This window comes from Martes martes, assembly GCF_963455335.1.
Source record: "Martes martes genome assembly, chromosome: 8".
NCBI lineage: Eukaryota > Metazoa > Chordata > Mammalia > Carnivora > Mustelidae > Martes > Martes martes.
In genome coordinates this window covers 141502206-141526164 of record NC_137895.1, presented here as the reverse complement: position 1 = coordinate 141526164, position 23959 = coordinate 141502206, and the positions used below count along the sequence as shown (strand labels likewise).

The 23959-nt window shown below is 51.9% G+C and overlaps 1 long non-coding RNA gene across 1 annotated transcript; it reads right to left on the bottom strand.

Annotated features, from left to right (window-relative positions):
* Window positions 1–17736: 17736 nt before the first annotated feature.
* On the bottom strand, window positions 17737–20807 carry LOC308347594. Its single transcript, XR_013967260.1, has 3 exons — window positions 20475–20807; window positions 20266–20362; window positions 17737–20090 (listed from the first exon to the last, which is right to left on the bottom strand). It is a non-coding gene; the product is annotated as an uncharacterized lncRNA (long non-coding RNA).
* Between the last annotated feature and the right edge of the window lie 3152 nt (window positions 20808–23959).

Here is a 23959-nt window from a genome sequence, read left to right as displayed (position 1 = left end):
GACTAAGGGTGTTCCCTGCTCCTTTATGTGATGGTGAGTGAGGTGCAGCCCCAAGAGGACATGCAGGAGAGACTCAGGAAAGAACAAAGTTTATGACGCTCACAGGTCCCAGAAATGGGAGGCACAAGGCCATAGAGAGCCACGCCAGGAAGCACCAGCTGGTCTGGACCGAGGGAGCACCAAAATCAAGACCTTTACTAGGATTTCTGTGGGAAAGAAAGGCAAGACGGGGCAGGGCAAACGGCTTAGGATGGACTAGCTTGAATAATTCCATCATTCCATCGGGCGCTGAGCAACAGGGAACGTCTCCTGTTCTGAAATGAAGACAGAGGAACTGCCTCCCGGGTGCAGCGGCCAGATAGGGGGGGTCTGGCTCCCCACTACTTAGTTTGCATATCAAGGTGTGCTTCCGGCTGAGACTTTCAGCATCTCTAAGGGGTTGGCTGGCCCTGGAAGGGGCAGCCTCTCCCCAGACAGAAAAGTTTTAAAGATGTCGAAATATTGTAATGTACAAAAAAATTAGAAATATAAACAATACACAAGACCAAAGAGGAAAACCAAAGCAGACCTATCTTGACAAAGATTCAAACCAAGTGTTCCACAAAATCAAGTAATCTGCCACTAATTCAACTGTCTATCAGAAAAACAAATGTCAGTTCTTTTTAGAGGAAGATAACACACTCCAGTTTCCCCAGTATCATCCACAATGTCAAGATACAGTGAGAACCACTAGATACACCAAGAAATATGAGACACGATAAAGAAAAGAGTCTATAGAAGCATGTCAGCAGGTGGTCTGGATGTTGGAATTAGCAGAGTAAGACTTTGGGTGACTCAGTCGTTGAGCATCTGCCTTCGGCTCGGGTCACGATCTCAGGGTCCTGGAATCGAGCCCCGCATCGGGCTCCCTGCTCAGTGGGAAGCCTGCTTCTCCCTCTGCCTGCCTCTCCCCCCGCTTGTGTTCCCTCTCTTGCTGTGTCTCTCTGTCCAATAAATAAATAAAATCTTTTAAAAATAAAATAAAGCAGATTAAGACTTTAAAATAACTATTACAATAATAAAAAACAGTTTATGAAAACAAATATGAAAAGATGGAAAGAACATGCAAGTCAAGACAAATTCTCATCAGAAAAATGTGAAGTTTAAAAAAAAGAATGAAAATTTTGGAAGACAAAGAACATAATATCTGAAATGAAAAATTCAATAGACAGACTTAACAGCATAATGGATACAGAAGAAAAAGGATCAGTTAATTTCAAGATACTTCATTAGAAAAAAAAAAAAAAAGAAAAAAAATAAAAAAAAGAAAAAAAAAAAAAGATACTTCATTAGAAAGTATCCAAATTAAACAGGAAATAATGGAAAAATAAAAGAACATCCAAGATGTGTGAAATTATAAATTTGTTAAAAATACATGTTAGTGGGACTTTAGAATGAGGACAGAGAGAACGGGGCAAAATAAAGAGAGATAATAAAATATAGAGCATCTCTTCTATATTTGAAGAGTTAATGGACAAGATTTTCCATAACATAAAATACATAAATGCACAGATCTGAGAAACTCAGTGAATCCCAGTCAGAATAAACATAAACCACCCGTAGAAATACGATCATCAGATTACTGAAAAACAGATAAAGAGTAAATCTTCAGTATAGCTAAAGAAAAACTGCCCACTGCATTCAGGGGAACAAATATAAAATGACAGCTGATTTCTCACCACAAACAGCGAAAACCATAAGAGAATGCAATGGCATCTGTGAAGCTCTCTAAGTACTGACAAAAGGAAGAAAGAAAGGAAGAACCGTCGCAACTTAAATTCTATACCCAGGGGAAATTTCTTCAAAATGAGGGAAAATTTGAGATATTTTAGAAGAAAAAAATTCTCACGGAATTTCGCACCCATGGACTTGCCCTCTAAGAAATGCTGAAGGAAGTTCTTAAAGCTTAAGGGAAAGAATTCAAGAGGAAATCTGGATCTGCAAGAGGGAACGAAAAGCATCGACGTTCAATATACAGGTAAGGGTAAAAAATTATTCTTGCATCATTTTTTCAAGTCTCTTTGAAGGAACAGTAATCGTGCCGGTGACGACATACTGTGGGGTTTACGACACACAGAAGTGAAACAGCAGTAACACAACGTGCTACCGGATAAAGGATCATGTTGTGCGTTTCTCTCGTTGAACGTGAGGTCTGATGCGGTGAGCGGAGCCCGTGATGAAGTGAAGGTGCGTATTATAATGGCTGGAGTCACCACCAGAAGCTACTCGGAAAGAAACAGCTGAAAAGCCAACAGAAGCAACAAATGAGGTCCCAACCACTACTTCATCATGGAAGAGAAGGAGGAAAAGAGGAATGAAGAACGAACGGAAAATGGGGAGCAAAGAGCAGCTGTGTCAAGAATTACATGAAATATAAAAGATCCGAACATTCTAATAGAATTACGGCTGGTAGAAAACCAATCCAACCATCTGCTGCCTACATCGGCCTATTCTGAATTTAAAGACAAAAACAGATTGAAAGTAAAGGGACAGGGGCGCCTGGGTGGCTCAGTGGGTTAAGCCTCTGCCTTCGGCTCAGGTCATGATCCCAGGGTCCTGGGATCAAGCCCCACATCGGGCTCTCTGCTCCACGGGGACCCTGCTTCCTCCTCTCTTTCTCTCTGCCTACTTGTGATCTCTCATCTCTGTCAAATAAATAAATAAAATCTTAAAAAAAATAAAAATAAAAAACAAAAAAATTTAAAATTAAAAAAAAGAAAAGTAAAGGGACAGAGAAAGGGCAACCATCTCAGGTCCCCTCCCTCCTCGGGAGCTTTGTAGTGTCACTTTGCCATCGCTCAATACACTTCACTTTGCTGCCCCCCACTCTGTCCAGTCTACCTCTTCATCTTTCAAAGTGGCATGACCAAGAACCATGGGCCCTGATGGAGGAAAAAAATCCTGTAACATTTATAAGGGTTGGCCCAGGATCTCCACCTTTGTTAGGGACAACCAACCGAGAGTAGTGGGCAACAAGTCTCTCTCTCTCTCCCTCTCTCTCCTTTTGTTTGTTGAAACAATGGGCACCCATCAGCCATGAAGAGCGATTAGCTCGTCTGCCATTCTCAAGTCTGGGTGATAGACTCTCTGGGCTCCTTTCTGACTGGCCCCCCCAGCAGAAGTTGGGAACGTCAGTTTGGCGAGGGCTCAGAACTCTTCAGCGCAGATCACTAGTTGTGAGGCACCGAGGGGAAACCGAGCAGCGACTGACGGACCTGACCGAGACTACCCTTTGGTGGACACCTGCAGGCTCTGGGAAGGACCTGGTCCCTTACTTGTCCACCCATCCTTGGGGTGGTGCGGTCCATTCCAAGTCAAGAACAGAAATCCTGTTCCATGACCCTGAGGGAGCAGCCCTGACCCCCAGAGCCTGGGACAGAAGTGGGGCCACAGCAGCTCATCCTGGGGCTTCCTATAAACGGAACAGGAAGCTTGAATCACTGAGATGTTGTTAATAAACCCGAGACTCCTCCAATACTCAGAGACGGGAAGCCTTGTGGTCCAATGAGACACCATGGGTCCCCAGCCTCGTTTCAGAGGCTCTCTGCACCAGAGAGGACAAATCCCTTGCGCTCGAGGATCTTAAGATTAAAAAAGGACATGAAGAGACATGGATTCCAGCTGTGGTTTGGCAGTAACTAGCTGTGTGGCAAGACTCATACCAACTCTGCAGTTCAGGTTTGTCCCACGTGAAGATGATTAAATAACTGATTAAATAGCAACATGTCACTAACTGATGAGTTAGTTACCCAACCAACACCTGTTGAGTGATGACTGTGCCAGGGATGGGTCTCTGTCAGGGCTGCAAGGGGGCCCCTGTGCACGGTGACCGCCTTGTGGGAGGCCCACAGCCTAGACTGCTTTCCGAAGAGAGCACTATTCATTCACAGTGATGCTCAAGGGGGTGACAGCGCGACAGTCTCTCGAACTGGGGGTTACGACAGATCCGATTCAGGAATGGAGGCAAGACCACAGGAGCAGTAACAGCACACACGAAAGTAACAGAAATTAGGAGAATCCGTTACTTGGCTCTGTCGTGCTTCAGGATGAATGATTCCATGGTCTACTATTTTGAGAACCCACCCCATTAGTATTTTAGGGGCTATATTTTTGATCACCATTTCTGCTAGTATGCCAAGCCTATGAATTAGTCCTGAACCTCCCAGTTTCTCAACCCTCCCTCCCATCGTCACCACTGTTCTGCTCGACAGATGAGTGACAGGTGAATCTGTGCCAGGCCAGGACTCTGTGGAGACCCCATTACACTTCACCGCCCCTTTGGGGGGTCTAGATGGGTCTGTGCTGGGGAGATACCTGGTGTATTTCATGAACTTGAAGGATACGCGACATCCCGGAGTGTTACATGAGATGTAATACTGAGATGTTCTAGCCTTATCCGACAGGGAGTTCTCAAACATCAGTATTTAACTCAGGTTCAATTTAACTCAGCCAACTTTTCTATTATCTATTGCTTGCAAAGAGAGGAAAAGAGAGAAGAAAAAGAGAGAGAGGACTGAACTCTAATGAAAGGATTGAAATTAAAAATTTGAAAATCCCACAGATATCTCAAAACCTCATTTTAGGCTATTAGATATTTCATCCCTTCATCCACCCATGCTCCCATCCATCCATCCAGGCACCTGCTCCCCCACCCATCTCTCCAGGCACCCATTCCCCCGCCCATCTATCCAGACACCCACTCCCCCATCCATCTCTCCAGGCACCCACTCGCTCATCCACGTATCACACGCCCACTCCCCCGCCCATCCACCTTTCCATGCACCCATCCACGCAGCCATCTATTCACCCTTCTATCTCTCCAGCATCCATCCATCCACTCACCCATCCAACCATTCATCTGTCCATCTATCCCTCCATCTACCCATCCGTCCATCCAGTATCTAATGATTATCCTGGTAGGATAAAGCCATCAGAGAGACCCTTTCTAGTTCTAAATCTCTGAATTCTATGATTTACGGACCCAGCACTACTCTAGCTACTGTGAGGTATACTGAAATACAGAGCATGGATTTCCCAGCTGACTCAGAGGTCACAGTCTAGTCTGCAGTCACACGGTGGTTAATATATCCAAATTCTGGGCGTTGATAGTTGTAAGCTCTCTCACACACAAAATTTTTAAATTATCATTGCTAGCAAAGGAAATCAAGTTCTATCACCAAGCATCGTGCCTCGCATGTTGTCGGTATTGTAAACAACAGCTAATACATGTGTGTGGGGCTCTCAGCTGTGGGTGACTGTGCCCGGCAGGGGACATCTGGTGGGGTCTGGAGATACCTGGGGTGGGAGGGTTAGGGCTGTGAGCAGCCAGTGGGCAGAGGCCGTGGACCTCCTCAGCATCCTTCAGTGCCCAGGACAGCCCCACAACATGGATGTTTCCACTCCAAAATGTCAGTGTTGCCAAAGCTAAGAAACCCGTATGTGTACACATGTGTGCATGTGAAACACTGTCTCGAAGGTGCCGCTCTAACTAATCACTTGGCACCTGTGAGCTCCAGGAACACAGCAGTCCCGGGGGCCACAGGTGTCAGGAGGCTGTGGCAACAGGCCAGGATCTTAGTGGCTTAGAAAAACTCAGATTTACTGTCCTGTATGTTAGTGTGTGAAACGGGTCTCACTGGGCTAAAACTGAGGTGGCGGAGGAGCTGGCTCCTTCCGGAGGCTCCGGGCGGAGATCCGTTCCCTGCCTTTTCCAGCTTCTAGAAGCGTCTGCATTCCCTAGCTTGTGCCCTTCCTCCACCTCCTGAGACAGCACTGCCTCACGTCTCAGAGCCTCTCCTGCGGCCACATGTCTCTGGGACGCGGTGGGGAAAGAGGTCCCCGCTGTCAAGGACGGGTATGATTCGACCGGGCCCCAAGAATAAAAAGCCATCTGCCCCTCTCAGGATTCTGTAGCCTCAAACCCGTCCTGTCTTGTGACAGGCGGTAACACTCACCGGTCTGAGCACAGGACACAGACATCTTTGGACGCCACTTCTGTAGCTGCCACACTGGGTGCTTCTATTGTCTCTAACCTCATGAGGAGACACTGAGGGACAGAGGCAAACAGCTCACAGAAGGTTCTGCAGCTGCTGGTGGGGCGTGGGGTCTGCTTGCAGCCCCGAGCTCCCGCCCCTTGTCGGGCAGTCAGAACCTCAGACGGACACACAGACCAAGAACCAGCTCTGCCCTCACGGCACGGAGTCTTCCTGGGAGGGAGCGGACGGGGGTCTGCGGGACCCACACCCCGAGCTGCGCCGCAGGGCTGCAGGCGCGCAGACGGCAGACGCCCCCCTGCGCCCCTGGCCTGCGTCTGACCTCTGCCAGAGCCGCCGGACCTCGCAGCTCCTTGCCGCGCGTCTTCCCAGCCGGCTCCTCGGCTCCCTCCTTCCACCGGTGAGTGCTGGACCGACACAGACCCAGGGCCAGGCTGTGACTCAGCCCCTGTCCCTCCGTCAAGGAGCGAAAGTATCGCAGGGAGACGGTGCCCGAAGGCTGCAGCACCGCGCGCCGTCGGGCAGGGCGGGCGGCCGGATGCGCCTGTGCCCGGGAGCCGGGCGGGCTCGCAAGCGGGAGGCGCCCGGGCCAGCGCGGGGGAAGCCGCCAGACGGCCGCAGGCATCCTGGCCCGAAGGAGGGAGCGTCCGGGCCGGTGTCGCCCCCGCAGGACCGTCACACGAGCCACATCGGTCACCGCCAGGGATCTGGTCACCACTTCAGAGGAGGAGCAGCGAGACGGCGGAGGGGGCGGCGGCCGCCATCTTCCTTCCGGCCCCGGGACTCTACGGAACGCGCTGGGGGAACAAAAGCTCCGAGCGCGAAGCCGAGCGCATTGCTTGGTCCGGCCCCTGGCAAGGGCGGTGCGGTTGGGCCTCGGGCAAAGACGCTTGAGAATCCCGGCAACGGGCCCCAGATCAGAGAACATCCGGCCAAGACCAAGGGCACCGATCGGTGAGAACAGCGGGACTCCGGAGCTCCGGGAACACGGCGCACAGAATTCATGGCTTTCCCCCCAGGATCCTTCAGTCTCGCAAAGTTAAATTTTTTTAATTTTATTTTTTTCTTATTCTACTTTCTAAAAAATTTCCTCTTTCCTATTTTAACATTTTTAACTATTTTATCTTATCAATGCCTGAATAAAATTTTCATTGTTATAGTCATACTTTATCCCTTCATCGCATTTAACATTATTTTGTATACATATAGGTTTTTTTTTTTCTTGAAAATTTTGGGATACAATATCTTCTAATGCATCAAAATACACCCTAAATCTAGCACATGGCTTTGTTCTAGTTTCCAGCCTAATCACATTCTTTCCTCTTTTTTTCTTTTCTTTTTTCAACCAACTACTTATCAATTCCTTTTTTAGAATCTTTTTAGATTTTCACCTTTACAGTCATATTCCATCCTTCATTGTGCACAAACAGAAGAATGAAACCGGACCACTTCCTTACACCACACACAATAGACTCAAAATGGATGAATGACCTCAATGTGAGACAGGAATCCATCAAAGTCCTTGAGGAGAACACAGGCAGCAACGTCTTTGACCTCAGCCGCAGCAATGTCTTCCCAGAAACATTGCCAAAGGCAAGGGAAGCAAGGGCAAAAATGAACTATTGGGATTTTATCAAGATCAAAAGCTTTTGCACAGTAAAGGAAACAGTCAACAAAACCAAAAGACAACTGACAGAATGGGAGAAGATATTCGCAAACGACACATCAGATAAAGGGCTAGTATCCAAAATCTATAAAGAGCTTATCAAACTCAATACCCAAAGAACAAATAATCCAATCAAGAAATGGGCAGAGGACATGAACAGACATTTCTGCAAAGAGGACATCCAGATGGCCAACAGACACATGAAAAAATGCTCCACATCACTCAGCATCAGGGAAATACAAATCAAAACCACAATGAGATACCACCTCACACCAGTCAGAATGGCTAAAATTAACAAGTCAAGAAATGACAGAAGCTGGCGAGGATGCGGAGAAAGGGGAACCCTCCTGCACTATTGGTGGGAATGCCAGCTGGTGCAGCCACTCTGGAAAACAGCATGGAGGTTCCTCAAAAAGTTGAAAATAGAGCTACCCTATGGCCCAGCAATCACAGTACTGGGTATTTACCCTAAAGATACAAATGTAGTGATCTGAAGGGGCACCTGTACCCCAATGTTCATAGCAGCAATGTCCACAAGAGCCAAACTGTGGAGAGAACCTAGATGCCCATCAGCAGATGAATGGATAAAGAAGAGGTGGTATATATACACAATGGAATACTATGCAGCCATCTAAAGAAATGGAATTTTGCCATTTGCTATGACTTGGATGGAACTGAGGGTATTATGCTGAGCGAAGTAAGTCAATCAGAGAAAAACAATTATCATGATCTCTCTGACATGAGGAATTTGAGAGGCAGGGCGGGGGGCCTGGGGGGTAGGGAAGAAAAAAATGAAACAAGGTGGGACCGGGAGGGAAACAAACCATAAGAGACTCTTAATCTTACAAAACAAACTGAGGGTTGCTGGAGGGTAGGGGAGTAGGGACAGGGTGGCTGGGTGATGGACATTGGGGAGGGTGTGTGCTATGGTGAGTGCTGTGAAGTGTGTAAGCCTGATGATTCACAGACCTGTACCTCTGGAGCAAATAATACATTATATGTTAATTTTTTTTAAAGTATAAAGAAACCAGTGTAAGTTATTTTTCACAATACATGTATGTAACCTGACATAACGAAGACTTTATCTGTGTGATCAACATGTAAGTGACAAGTGAGATTTACACTCTCTACACGAACTCTACGTGGGAGGTGCATCTGCGCCCCCAGCACACCTTGATCCAGAAGCCCTGTGGGTCTAGACCTGGGGCCAGCGGTCCAGACAGGACGGAGCCTCTGGGCCACATTCATACCTATTGCGTGACAAGTAAGGCAGGTGCAGAGGGCGATGAAGGGGTGGTGACCTGACCCCCATCCGTGAGGACCCACTGGCATGTGGACGTCTGTGTAGGTGGTGGGGCCTGAGGGGACAGGATGGTGTCTCCCACCCTTCACGCTGTGCAGACCCCTAGCCTGAGGCAGGCCACCCACCCAGAGCTTCATAGGAGAAGCTCTGGTCCGCTTGTGCTGGGGGGTGGCCTGGGCGTCAGGATTTGGACACCGTGCAGGAAAGCCTCTGCGTCACAGCCGCGAGGTTGCCAGGACCAGTCCTGGGGAGTTGGCTGGAGCCCCCGACCCAGCCCCCACCCCGCCTGAGCCTCCTCTGCGGGCTTGCCCATCACTTCCTCGTTTCCCTCCCCATGTTTGCTCTAGTGTCCTCGATAGAGGGGTCTATCCTACCCTGTGATACATTGTTGTTTTTGCTTCAAGAGTCTGTTATTCTACAACACAGGTGTTGGCAGGTAGGAGACGTGGAGGATTCCAGGTCCCTTGCGAAGGGCTTGCACTCTGCAGCCCCAGGGTGCGGCTTCTGGGGATGTTTTCAGTGCCGCAGGATGTCAGAGGTGAGCGCGGCAGGTGCCTGCTGAGTTTGGAGCTGACGCGGGCGCGGTGCCCTCCCTCCGGTGCTCGGCCCTCTGTGTGGACGGACTGGCTCTGCTCCTACGTCAACAAGCAGGAAAGGTTAAGTACACTGGCCTAGGCGGGAGGTTCTGCCTCCTGCGCGGGCCCAGCCCTTGACTCCAGGAGGAGGCGTCTGCATGGGCAGCAGTGGGCGTCTGCCACCTTCCGGGGTGGCCGCCGGGGTGCGGGTGCCGCGTCCTCCTCCGCACGCCCGCCGGCCCCCGGTCTGCCAGGCAGCCCCTCCCATGGAAGGGGGGAGCTGGGGGAGGGTGCCGGCCCCAGCTCCCCCCTTGGCATCGCCCCCTGCAGTCCGCACCCCCACCTGCGGACCCTGCACTGCTCGCCGCCCCTGCTGGCAGGTCTCCCGCACACGCAGGCCCTTTCGTGGTCACTCCCTCGCGCTTCTGAGCATCTTCAGCAGCTTTCTGACCAGAGGACCATGCCCTCATGATAGCCCCCGCGTCTGCATGGTCTGGGGTCCTGAGCTCCCATCCCCGGCGCCCCAGGCACCCGTGCTCCCGCCCCTGGCTGACTTCCCTACTTTCCCCGGGGAGGGACTTCTCCTCCTTCCTGTCATCCAGATGTGCCTGATGTGCCTAGGGGAGGGCATCTCGAAAGCCACTGCTTTCTCAGCCTGGAGGTGCCCTGCCGTCCTGGCACCCCTGATGGGAGGTGGGTACGGGGGTGCATAGTATATTTCCCCCTGGGTGCCCATGTGTTCATGTCTCTATAAGAAGAACAGGAAGAAGGAAGGGCCTGGCCGAGGCTGTGTGAAGGCGGCTGTGGTGCTGTGAGCGTCATCTCCAACATGGAGCTGGTTCCCGGGCCACCTGCGCAGTCCTGCTCCTTTCTCATCCCTGATCCCAACAGTGAGGCCGAGCACATCTGCCATTGCTGTGCACTGCACAAAAGCTGGCTCCACCAGCCTCGTGCCATCCTCAGAAACGCTGGTACTTGTTTGACGACAAATGTCAACAAAATCACATCATCCACTTTCTTGGACTTAGAAATTCAAGGTCATATTACTTATGGCTCAAGTGTGAGAATTTGGGGATTGCATTAGCATTTGAAGGGAGCCAGAAAACAGTGTTTGAGACAAACTTACTCCTAGTCACTGTCCGAGGAGGTCCTGAGAAGCCCGGGACCTCGGGTGCCCAAAGATGGGGCTGAGTCAGGAGGGTGGGGTTCACGAACCTTCTGAGACTGTTCGCAGAAACACACGCGAGAAGCACACCCTCATTGCTCTGAGAGTGCACAGCTCAGCGGTGATCTCACAGGGCCGGTGACTGTAAAGACGAAAGGCCCACCTGCTGCGGAGCCCGCAGGGCGAAGCTGGGCGTGGGCGGACTCGAAAGGGGGCTCCAGCGGCTTCTGCACAATCCTGTGTGTCCTTGCCTTGCACGAAGCACGCCCAGCTAAGAGTCGGCGGTCGGGAGCACCGCACACTCTACACCCAGATCTGGTGGCGGCCAGTGGAGGATGAAAGGAGAGGAAATGGGAGGAGAGCCGCCGCCGGTCACTGCACTCTTGGGCTCGCTCCGTGCACACCCCCCAAGGTCCAAGAGTTGGGGAGAGCATCTGCCTTTCTTGTTCTGAGGTTTGGCCTGAGGCTGAGCCACGGGGCCTCGTGTATTTGTGGGGTCTGCGGCCAGGGGCCGACAAGCCCTTACAAGCTGCCCTTCCCGGAGAGCACATTTCTTTACTTCTAAAACTTACAAGGGACGCGGACTGTGGCCCAAACCAAGATGACAGATCACAATATATGGGTCACGACAAGGCGGTGTTGGTGATGTGTGGGGTGCACTGGGTGTGGGGTTGATATTGTTGGCGAAAGGAGTGTTTCTAAGAGCGGGTTGTTGTGATAGCCGCCTCCGGAATGTCTGTTTCCTTGTGGCTGGGACACCGTCCGCAGCAAAGCCCAAGGCTTCCATCCGAAAGGCTGGGGTCGCCCCGGGAGTCTGCGAACGCTGCTCCCACCCAGGATGCGGGCTCCTGGGTGTCCCCGGAACATATCCTGTGGCCATTTGCCAGACTCTGACACAACGGGCCACCAGCAGTGTGACCGTAGCACATCTTAATGTGTGTCTTGGTTTTTAAGTTTCATATCTGAAATGTGTAAACAAGTGAGTTTTCGCTGGGAGATTACAGCCTGGAACCAGGGGTTCTGAGGATGACTAAGAAGGCTGAAGACTCAGCCACTGCAGAGTCCTTGGGCTGTCGGGCAAGGTCAGGCTTCTGGTGGCCTCTGGTGCCATCACAGCCTCAGGCTCCAAAAGACGAACCTATGACACAACTTCCCACGAACGCCCAACATCTCAGAGATCTAGCTTGTAGGACAAACTCGACGGGTAGCAGGGTTGGAGCGCAGGAGGAGCGAGGTGGTGCCGCACGGCTGGTCAAACACGATACCTGCTGTGTGGAGGTGTGGCCAAGCTGGTTGGGAACGGCACACGCCGGCTCCGGCCCCAAACACTGTGACCGGGGCTCGGGAGGGGCCGCTGGGGGAGGTCCTGTGACCATGACTCAGCGAGCCCTTGGAAACCACACCGCGCGCTTGCGCCAAACCACCGGCCCTCCTGGGCAGGCGAGCGTGGGTCAGAAACGTTTGTGGGACGGGTTTGTCCCCCGAGCGTGCCTCCTCCCCCAGCAGCAGCTCCTGCAAGCGTCCCCGGGTTCTGCCCCTGCGCCGCCTCGCTGGGGGCAGAATGCGGAAACCGCTCCGCTTCCTTGTCCCTACGTGGGGTAACAAAACCTCTCTTGGGGGGCGGTTGGGATTACTGTTGTGATAAATCATTAGAAATAACTTACGTGGAGCCAAGTGCCCGGCACGCACACTCGCTGTAGGCGACCACTGTCACCTACTCCCCCAGTCAGACCCCGTTTTCTGACTCAGCTGTGAAATATCCTACCGGTACGGACCCAGGTGAGATTGGCAGCGGTCGTGAGGATGAGAGGAGCTGATGTGAAGCCCGGCTGGTCCGTACTCCTCCGCATGGCCGTGTCGTGAGCAAGTGCAAGGCTCTCCCACCCGCCGTCATCACAGGACTCGGGGAGGACATTGTCCTGTCCTAACCAATGAGAACACAGCGGGGTGGGGGTGGGGAGCTAGGCCTGGACTGACATTTGAACTGGAAACGCATGCACTTTATTTTTAGAGGTTCCCAGCAGTCAAGGAAAAAACAGCGTTTGTTAATTGGTGACGGCTTACGGTAGAGTCGCTGGTTTGTGCGTTTAGGTAAACCTCCTGATTTGATCGCATCCCCCCGAGGCTATCACTTGTTTTACTTACTTGCGTGGACGTCTTCCCAGTGCTCAATGTGGGGTCAGCCACACAGCTGGTGTTTTATAAATAGTTGTTGAGTTGAAGCGATGACGTACTAAATTTCCTAAGAGTGTTCTAGAATTTCTCATATGTTGCTCCTTCCCCTGGTATGGGGGCACAGCCTTACCTACATTTTCAAATACAAAAACTCTGGATTTGAGAAAATGCTGTTTTCTCATGTGTAATACAGGCATTACTAGGAGGGATCCCATCCAACGGTGAGCCCTTCGCCCACCTCTCATGACCAGATCGCAGGACGCCGGGATGCAAGGAACAAAATCAGGGCCCATCTGGTGCGGAATGACGCAGAGGATGGGGCCCCAGGATGCATGCTCTGCAGTTGGCTGAGGTTGGGCCTGTCTCTGGATGTCTGCAGGGCTCGCTTTCTCATCTGCACCATGAGATTCTTGAAGGACAGATAACTGACACATGAACTTGGCTTCCCACCTGCATTGTCACTCGGAATTGGCCTCGTAAACTTGACTTTTTTTTTTTTTTTTTTACTTATTGCCTCTTGACTGTGTCCATTTCTTAAACTGGAGTGCAGCTGACATACCGTGTTCTATTGGCTTCAGATCTAATGCAACCTTGTGCACCGCTCAGTGCTGCCCACGGTGAGTGGGGTCCCTGACCGTCAGCACAGCCCGTCTTGCAGCACGACTCCCTGGATCCCCTGTGCTGTGATCAGCGAAGGGCAGTGTATCTGAAGAACAGTGAACTCCCTCTCTGTCTTCCGCTGTACTGAGATATAATTACACACGGCCATGTGTAAGGTCCTGGTGTCCCCAGTGACGGTTTCGCACACGTGTGCGTCCTGAAATGCTCATCACGGCAGCGCTAGCTGACGACCCCCCCCACCCCCACACACACCTCTCGTAACTACCATCTCTTTCTTGCGATGAGGACATTGAAAACCCATGTCCTCACATCTTTCAAGCATGTGATACAGCATCGGTAACTGTAACCATCACACTGGACGTCAGGTCCCTGGAACTCACCCATCCGATAACTGAAAGTCTGTACCTTCAAACACCACCTCCCCTCTTCCCCAGCCCCAGCCCCCAGCGACCAGCGTCCCGCTGTCTGGGTCTTTGGTCTGATGTCTTTCGATTCCACGATGGAGTGGTACCACGCGGTACTTGCCTGTCGTGTTTCACCCAGCATCACACCCTCCAGGTGCACCCATGTTGTCGCAAACGGCAGGATTTCCAGGATTTCCTTCTTTCTTCACTGCGTATACGTATGTACCGCATCTTCCCCGTCCGCCACCGCTCACGGACGCTTCGGCCGTGTGCTCTGGTGAACACGCCGCAGGGACCGTGGGGCTGCCGGTATCGTTTCCGTGTCTTGATTCCGCTTCCTTGGGGCAGACACCAGCAGTGGGATTGCTGGATTACAGGGCGGCTCCATTTCCGGCTTTCTGAGGACCCTCCACACTGTCGTCCGGAGCGGCTGCCCCAGCTCGCCTTCCCACCAGCAGCGCACGGGGGCTGCCCTCTGTCCGCATCCTCGCCACATTCCTCATTTCCTGTGCTGTGGGTTTTAGCCGTTCCGACAGGTGTGCGTGATCCCTCAGTGATGCTGAGCGTGTCTTCACGTACCTGTCGGCCGTCTGGATGTCTTTGAAGATGTATCTGTTCAAGTGCTCTGCTCATTCTTTTTTTTTTTTTTTTAAAGATTTTATTTATTTATTTGTCAGAGAGAGAGCGAGCGAGAGAGCGAGCACACGCAGGCAGAGGCAGAGGGAGAAGCAGGCTCCCTGCTGAGCAAGGAGTCCGATGTGGGACTTGATCCCAACACCCCGGGATCATGACCTGAGCCGAAGGCAGCCGCTTAACCAACTGAGCCACCCAGGCGTCCCGCTCTGCTCATTCTAAAAGTCAGATTGGGTTGTTTTTTGTTTTTGCTGTTGAGGAGTGTGAGTTTCTGGATGAAACTGACCCCTTGTCAGAGGTACAGTCTGCAAACATTCTCTCCCTTTCTGCAAGGTCCCTTTTACCCTCAGTTGTTTCCTTTTCTCTGCAGAAGCTTTTTGTTTGACGCGATCCTACTGGTCACTGTTTGCTTTGTTACTTTGTGCTTCGGTGTCACATCCGTGAAACCCTTGCCAAGACTCATGTCAAGGGTTTTTATGGTTACAAGTGCTAAATTTGTACTTAATCCATTTCAAGTTAATTTCTGCTGCCTCCTCCCAAGACAGCAGGTGGGACGTTAGCACCAGCAGCTCATGTGTGGCAGCCTGGGGTATGTGATGGCACTGTGTGTATATTCCTAATCCCTTTAACCTCTGAAAAAATTGCAGTCATCCTCAAGCCGATATTTTGTAGAATAAACGTAGTAAATATCAATGTGATAGAAAGTAGTAACTTCTGTTTACATTGACTTTTAAAACTCTTAGGTCATCATATTAAAAGTGAATTTAATGTCGTTATTAAATAATATATTAAGGCATTTAAGAGTATGACCCAGTGGGATCAGGTATGTTTGGTCTTCACTTAAAATAATCCCTTGGAAATTTCATAAAAAGGAAAGAAAAGTCTGCTGCAACGTTGTCGCTCCCACAGATAGAGACAGAAGATGCTGACCGTGCAGGTGCACAGCCTGTTTGTGGAGCCCGTGGGGGAGCTCTCAGGGGGTCGTGGCTGCTGCTAGCACTCCACGATGCTGCTGTTCTCTGTGGCAGTGCACACCCTCCCTGTCCGGAGCCGGGACTCGCGGTGATGGGACACACACCAACAGTTTTAATTGGGTTTCTTTTTTCAAAAGCGGTGTGTGGGGCACCTGGATGCTTTAGCTGGTTGAGGGTCTGACTCTTGATTTCAGGGTCGTGAGTTCGAGCCCAACATTGGGTTATGTGCTCAGTGGGGAGTCTGCTTGGGGTTCTCTCTCCCTCTGTTGCTCCCCCTGCTTCCACACTTTCCCTCTCTTACTCTAAAATGGATAGATAAATCTTTAAAAAAAAAAAGAAAATTGGGGGCCTGGGTGGCTCAGTGGGGTAAGCCTCTGCCTTCCGCTCAGGTCATGATCTCAGGGTCCTGGGATAGAGTCCCGCATCGGGCTCTCTGCTCAGCGGGGAGCCTGCTTCCTCCTCTCTCTCTGCCTGCCTCTCTGCCTACTTGTGATCTCTCTCTCTGTCAAATAAATAAATAAAATCTTCAAAAAAATATTTAAAAAAATTCTTTTGAAAGAAAAGCAGTGTTATGAAACTATCAGATACTGAGCATGTTATCTGATTCATAATGTGTTAGCTTCAAGTTGCTTTTAATTATTTTTCACTGCATGGTCCCCAACTTATGACGGTTCAACTTACAGTTTTTTGACTTCATGATGGTATGAAAGCAATCCATGTTCAGTAGAAAACATACTTGGAATTTTGAATTCTCTGATCTGGTCCCCAGCGAGTGGCATGATGATGCTCCATGATGACGTGGGACAGCGGCTCCCAGTCCGCCCCGCGATCACAGGGTAACAGCTGGTACACGAGAGCCGTCCCGCACCCAGACAGCCGTCCTGTCACATTTGGCGCGGGACTCGGTGATGACAGGAGCTGTGCGGCCCCTCGGCATGACATCGGCTTTGCGCGGGGCGGTCCTGCCCAGCCGTGGGCTGACGGAAGCGTTCCAAGCACACGGAAGTAAGCCAGTCTAGGCCATGCTATCTGGTGGGTCAGGGGTACTGAGTGCATTTTAGCTTATGATACTTTCAACTGACAAGGCGTTGATTGGGACATCGCCCCACCGTAAGCTGAGAAAGATCTGTAGTCTCAGAGCTCAGAGGCTTTTCATCTAAACAGAAACAGCACGAATCTCAGCCTTTCATTCAGTGTTAGAAGGAACCCTGCCCACACTCACCTTGACCTGCACACAGGTTGATGTGGAAGAAGCAAAACATCTTGCAGGGAGCAGACTGGTTTCTGGACACCTCGCGATGCCCACTGAGGCGTGGTGCCTTCAGAGGTTACGCCGGGAAGGAGCTGAGCTGAGCTGAGCTGGTCTTCAGCACTGCCGTCCCCGGGCCCCTGCTGCGCTGCCCTGTGTTCGGGGTGTGCAGCCGGCAGTGGTGGAGGGGTCCCTTCTCCGTGCCGATGCCCCCGGGGCGCCTGTCTCCGTGGGCACACACCACCACCTTCCTTATGAGCACTGTGTCGCAGCTACATCCGAATCGGCGTTACCGTTTGCATGCTACAGATGAAGGTCAGGAGGCCAGGGAGGTTAAATAACTTGTCTACAAAGGAAAGGAAGAGAAGGGAGCGACGTGAAGCTCATTGTTGCTAATAAGGCAATCATGTTTCAGACCAGAGCTGAAGAACCAGATCCGTGAGTCTTTGGGTTGGGATAGATGGGTGACCGGGGTTGTTCTACCTTGCAGGCTTGGTGTCCTGTTCTGTGACGGCTGCTGTAAAGGAACAGCACGGACGGAGCGGCTCCCAAAGCTGAGACCTTTCTTCCTGACCTCTCTGGAGGCTGGATGTCTGACATCACTGCCGCAGCGGACTCGGTGTCTGGTGAGAGCCCACTTCCTGCTCCACACACAGCGTCTTGTCCTGTGTCCTCGTGTGGGGAAGCGGCGAGGGGGCTCCTTTGGGCACTGATCCCATCCCATGGGCCGCATTTCCTGGCCTCATCACCCCCCAAAGTCTCCATCTCCTGACGCCATCACCTGGGGGGTTAGGTTCCAACACAAGAGTTCGGGGAGTTGGTGGCCGTCACAAACATCCAGATCGTAGCAGCTGGTAAACCTTTGGGGAAAGTGATTCTATTTCAGTGATAGACTGAATATAGCTCTTAACTATCTCATTCTTTTTTTTTTTTAAGTATAAAAGAGTTTTTTATTCATGTTCTCTCTCATTTTCATAGAGTCTAGAGGTAAGTTGTCCACAATGACAAGGACCTAGTTAACTATCTCATTCTAAATCCAGACCTTTTCACTTAAAGAAGGGAGGAATCTTGTCCATTCTTCTACCTCATGTCGTCTCTCTCTGTTCAAAGCTGTCAGGTTTTCCCTCTTCGTTGCTTTTAATCTATTGTTCTTGTCTGTAGTGTTCTGCAATTTGTCTATGATTTTTTTTATTAATCTCTCGGTACTTCTACTATTCTTTAATCTGTGCGTTGCCGTCTGATGACTCTGAGAAAATCTTAGTTGAGATACCTTCACGTGTTGCCTCCTTCCCTTGCTCCTTCCTGGAACTCTTGAATCAGACCAGGGTTTGCTCTTCCCCGTCCTGCTGGGCTTCTCTGTGTGTCTGCCTCACACCTCCTAACCCGTGTGTTTCCAGCTGCCCCCCACCCCGTGACACACCTGCTGCGAGCCCAGGCAGGGAGCCCTATGGACGGGATCACCAGGATCCCTGTTGCCGTTAGGTCAAGGGGAGGCCCTGGGGGAAGTGGGAGGAGAGATGCTGGGCGCCTGCGTCCCTCGCCGTCCCTCCCAGCACCCCACGGCTGTGCCCCTACACCGCAACGGCTCTGGTCCCAGCGCCTCCCTCTCACTGACCGAAGCTGTGACGTTCCCAGTTTCGTCAACGGGCCCTCCGCTGTCCTTCGCTGGTTCTTTGAAGCGGCCGCGGTCATGCTCACGGTCTCTGTTAAAAGCTCCATCCATCCAGACCCTCAGAGTGTGCTATTTCCTACCCAAACAGGAAACTTAACAAATCTCTTCCTGCGCCCCTGCTATTCTGGATGATTCCTCTCGTCTACGCAGCCGTTCCTTTCCGGCGTCGTGTCTGTTCTGTGTGAAATCTGCTTATTCCGTTTCCATTTTCAACGATTACTTTTTTCTTTCACATCAGAAACTTAGTTGGAATTTTGTCGTCTCCCCGATCGTACTTCCTTTCTTCCTCCCTTTTGCTACGCATATTCAAGTCTGTGTTACCTCCTTCCACGTAAGAAACCATACTCTGTTGTACTCCGTGTCCAGTAGTTCCAGGGCTGGAACTCTCCGTGGCTCAGTTTCTGCTCTGTTGTTTCTGCTGGGTCTTGCTCTAACACCCTGTTTTCTTTGGGATTTAGTATTTTACAGTGTGCTGCCCATTTCCCAGGGAAAATGATCTGTAGGGATTCTTTGAAGCCTGGCGTGAAGATCAGTTCCTTCGGCGAGCAGGGCCTCGCCAGGCCCCCTGCAATCATCATGAGGCCCAGGCTCGGCCACAGCTCCTCGGGGTTCCCTCACCCACCTGCTTAGTGCCGAGCGTGTACCCCTTGGGCCCAGCTCTGTGGGGCCAGTGCTCTGTTTCTTCCCCTGGGGTGGGCCCTGGGCTGTATGTCAACCCTCTGCCACCAGGCTAGAACATCAAAGCCGGAGTGGTCCAGAAGCCAATGCCAAGTGCATCTGGGTATCGGCCTCCCCCGGATATGTCTTCCAAGTACTCTTCAGATCAATTCAAAGAATGTCTAAACAGTCTAGGTACCTTTCAGTGTTTGTGATGTAAAACGGACCTGGGTCACCAATTCCCTGGGGGCAAGAAATGGACCTTCTGCATTTAAAAATGTGTTCGTGTGTGTGAGTCACGGGTCAGCCTGGAAATGCCGGTATCTCCCAACGATAAGCGAGCCTGGATTAGGACCCGAGTTAGCAGCCAGGGGCTGCTTTTTTTCAACTTCTATAGCTTTTCATTTCTTTTTTTTCTTTTTTTTTAAAGCAGGAATTTTTTTTTTAAGATTTTATTTATTTATTTGACAGAGACCACAAGTAGGCAGAGAGGCAGACGGAGAGAGAAGGGTAAGCAGGCTCCCTGCTGAGCAGAGAGCCCGATGCGGGGCTCGATCCCAGGACACCAGGATCATGACCTGAGCCGAAGGCAGAGGCTTTAACCCCCTGAGCCACCCAGGCGCCCCTCATTTCATTTTTAAAATAAAATGGGCTAGACCACAGTTGCTTATACTAGCCAGTGTAGAGTGGGCCCATGAAAAGGGGAAAGACAGAGAGGTGGGCCAGGCTGAAGACAGGAAAACGCCCATGGGTGAGGCCAAGTTCGCTGGGACACAGAGCACGGCCTGGAGTGCCCAGTCCCCACAGGCTGTCCTCCTGCCTCTGGCCCTCCTGCTGGAAGTTTTTCACGTTCGCTATGGCTGCACGCTCTCCACCCTTCACGTGCTCATACTACTTCTTTTCCTTTCTGAGTGTTTCAATGCACGTTTTCGGAATACTGACACAGCACTCTGCCGCAGAGATTCTGCAAACGAGCATAACTCATTAAAATAAGACTAGAACCTTATGTGAATTAATCCCGATGGAAAGTGAGCTCTGAGGACGCGTGTGGACGGGAGCAGAGGGTAAGGAGGGAGGAAGCAGCCGGGAGCTACCCACTCGCGTCCTCTCACAGTGGCCGGAGAGCTCAGAACACCCACCTGTCAGTTCCCAGACGTGCTGCGGCAGGCGTGCAGTTTTGCATGAGTAGATGGTTTGGAGAACGTCTGTGCCTGTATTAGCCCTCGCGGTTGTGAGCTGGGGGCGGATGGCAGAAAAGGGTTATTGCCTGCCCCACATTGGTTTGGTTATAAATTCAAATTTTCTAGCTCCACCGTGAATCCTGATTGGAGTTCACGTTTCTAAATACCTGAATTGTGGACTGAGCCTGTCCTCACGAGTGACCCCTCGAAAGGCCGGCATGGGGGCAGTTAGCACCGTTTGCAAATAACCGTTTCCTGCCCTTCCTCCTGCAGCCTGTGTGTGTGGCTACGGCTGGCCGAGGAGCCGAAGGAGAAACGCGCGACTGTCAAACTCGCTGTTGCGGCACAGCAGTAGGCAGGTGGCCCAGGCGGCCGTCCGGACTGACGATGGGCCTGCACCGTGCAAGACAGAGAGCACGGTGCTGCGACGGGCACCCTGCTTGGGGCCACCAGGCCACTCAGACGACGCAGACCAGTACCTCCTGAGAGGCCAGGGAGCTTCTGTGCGGAACAAGCAGTGGGGAAGGCCCTTGGCTGGTTGCTACTCCGAGAGCCGGTGGCAGGGCTAGGATACGCCTTTGTCACGCAGAACTTCACAGTCAGTAACTGAGCTTGTGACAGCGACATTTTATCATCGAAATGGGTACTCTTGCTGGTTTTACTCAGCGGGGTGGTGGGCGGTCTGACCCTGAGCACCAAGAATTCAGGTGTTGCCACAGGAACGTGTCGGTGCTTATCTTGGTCTTTTTGGGTGTCACACAGAATGTCAGTATTTTTTTTAAACGTTTCGTTTATTTGAGAGAGAGACAGAGAACAGCTGGTGGGGGGCAGAGGGAGAGGGGGAAGCAGGCTCCCCAATGAACAGGGAGCCCGATGTGGGGCTCGATCCCGGGACCCTGAGATCATGACCTGAGCTAAAGGCAGACACGTCACCGGCTGAGCCCCCTAGGCATCCCAGAATGTCAAACTTAAGAAATTCTGCCTGCACCTAATTTAGAATCACTTGGAAATTAGTCATGCAAGCCAAAGTGCACAGATTACAAACCTTTGGTTATCACCTTTTATTTTTTTTAGAAAAGAGGTATAAGATTTCATCAAAACTGAAGATCCTTTAGGAAACTGTAAAACGGAGACAGTTTCAACAGTGAGTTCCTGTAACAGAATGAGGCTCGTACCGTGCCTTAAAGACGGAAACATCCCTATTGACGGTGGCCAGCAGGAGCAAGGGTGTGTCTTCTCCACCACAGGCAGCACGGCCCTGCCTGCCCTTCGTTCCCAGAAGAGACCCCACCCATGCACACACATAGTCTGTGCTTGAGTCAACACCAGTGTCATGGGATTGTTCACAGCACATGACCCGAAGTGCCTTCGCTCATCCATCTCCATGGAATACCAAATAAAGTAGTAGCCCTAAAGAGGTCAGGAGCAAAGTTACTCCTCAAAGGCAGCGCAACAAGGAAAGTGGCTTTGGAGTCCATTTCCAACTGTGCCACTCAGCAGCTGGTGCCAGGAAACAGACCAGTTGACCTCTCCAAAAGCAACATTCTTATCTGCAAAATGAGACGATCACGTCCACCTCACGGAGCTATGGTAAGAAGTAAGTCACCCGGCATATAAGAGGCACCCTGTGTGGCTATTAGTTACGTAAGGCTAAATAGGAATTTACTCAAATAAAAACTCAGACTATGATCCTAAGCAAGCACCAACAGCACACAGGTAACACTGACAGTTTTCCTGCGTGCCTACCATGCACCAAGCACTCCCGACAGATGCTTTACACTTACCAACAGAGCCTCACACCAGTCCTCTCCGCAGGCATGATTCTTGCCCCAATTTATAAGCGAAGAAACTAAAGCTTAGTGGAGTTGAGTGCCTCACCCAAGACCGTGTAGGGTGGGGACAGGCCTCAGAAGCAGAGCCCACGGTCTTAACCCACCGCGCAGCTCTGAAGGGTGTGTTACACGGCCTCTCTGGAGGGGGTTTGAATGCTATCACCGCCCTGTGTGGAATGAGGGCGCAGCCCCGACAGATCCACACCCCGGCCAAGCTTAAGTGGACATCCGTCCGGCTGCTACACTTCAGATCCGGCAAGACTCACAGACCTGAGCTGGCAGACGCTGTGCGAATGTAGCCGTTATATTAACACACCCCACTTGCTAGCTACTGAATGTGTCCCCCGGAATTCATGTGAAGACCCAATCCCCAAAATGATGGTTCGAGGAGGTAGAGCCCATGTGACGGGATGGTGTTCTCAACCCCAGGGAGCTCCCACGCCCCTCTCACGGCAAGAAGGCGACTCCCAGGAACCACAAAAAAGATCCTCGCCAGAACAGTGCCCTGATCCCGACCTCTGGCCTCCGGAGTGCTGGAAGTAAACGTCTGTTCTTTAGAAGACTCCCTGTGTGTGGTCCCTTGTTACAGCAGCCCCAGTGGACTGGGGCACCAAGTAATGTCATTAGAGTAAAATTCACCTTGAGTTTTGGCGTCACGTTAGAGGTAAACCCTTCATCTCTTCATCCTTCAGCGACTTCCCTTTACAGCCGACCCCGCCAACAACTGAAAGACACACACACAGACCTCCTGTGCGGACTCAGCTGACGTCCCCTGGGCCAGCACTTGAGGCACCATCGGTTCATGCCAGGAGACCGTGGTCAGGAGACTGTGGGCCAGGAGACCATGGGCCAGGTTATGGGTTGGGAGATTGAGGCCTGGAAGGCTGTGGGATGGGCAGTTGTGGGTCAGGCTGTGGTGGAGAAACCAGGGCCTAAGCATGGGGAGCCATACCGATGGGCAGAGCTTGCCTGTGGCTCGTGTGTACCTGCGACGAAAGGAAGCACCTTCCTGCCTGCTCCGGGGGCCGCGCAGCTCGTCAGCACTTCAACATGGAGCAAGCCGGTCCGCAGCTGGCTGGCTGGCTGGAGGCTACTTGGGATCTGGGCCTGCAGCCTCAAAACCCAAGACCTTCGCGTCCCTTGTCGCTCTGGCCGAGGCACCCACCTTGGCTGTTCACAAGCGAGGCCCCATGTGGCTCCCTTCCCTGCGGTAGGGCTCAGTGGGACAACGGGAGCAGCACGGGGCCAGATTCCCCCCGTCACGGCCCACACCGCAGCCTTCCGTCTGCCCGTTCCAACCATTCTGGAACGCTCGGGGCGCTGCAGGTGCTGCGAGGAATGGCGGAAGGCCGAGACACACTCCCTGCTCTCCAAGGGGTGATCTCTTTGGGAAACTGGGTGGATCCAGGGGACACCTAGGCAACAGCCCAAAGCAGCACAGGTCCAGGCCAGACGCATGGGCCACAACAGCTTCTGGGGTCCCAGGAATGTGACCACAGACACGCTGGAGGGGTCCTAACGCTTTGGTACCGGACAGCTACCAATGGCCAAGTGACCAATCCCCACACAAAGTCTCCTTTCAGGCAAGAAGCCTGGTCACACTTCCCTGGCCCAGATGCTGCTACAAGACGTCCTGCCCACGTCAGAATTACAGCAACAGGAAAGTGCAACGGAGGAGACCCGTCCACAAAACAGAGCCTGGAGAACAAGGCTGGCTGAAGTCGCCAGGAAGCCCCGCAGGGCACCCTCGAGGGTCATCCCCCACAGCCAAGGCTTACAGCCGCCCCAAGGCTCACCCTCTGGGAGCCCTGGTAACCAGA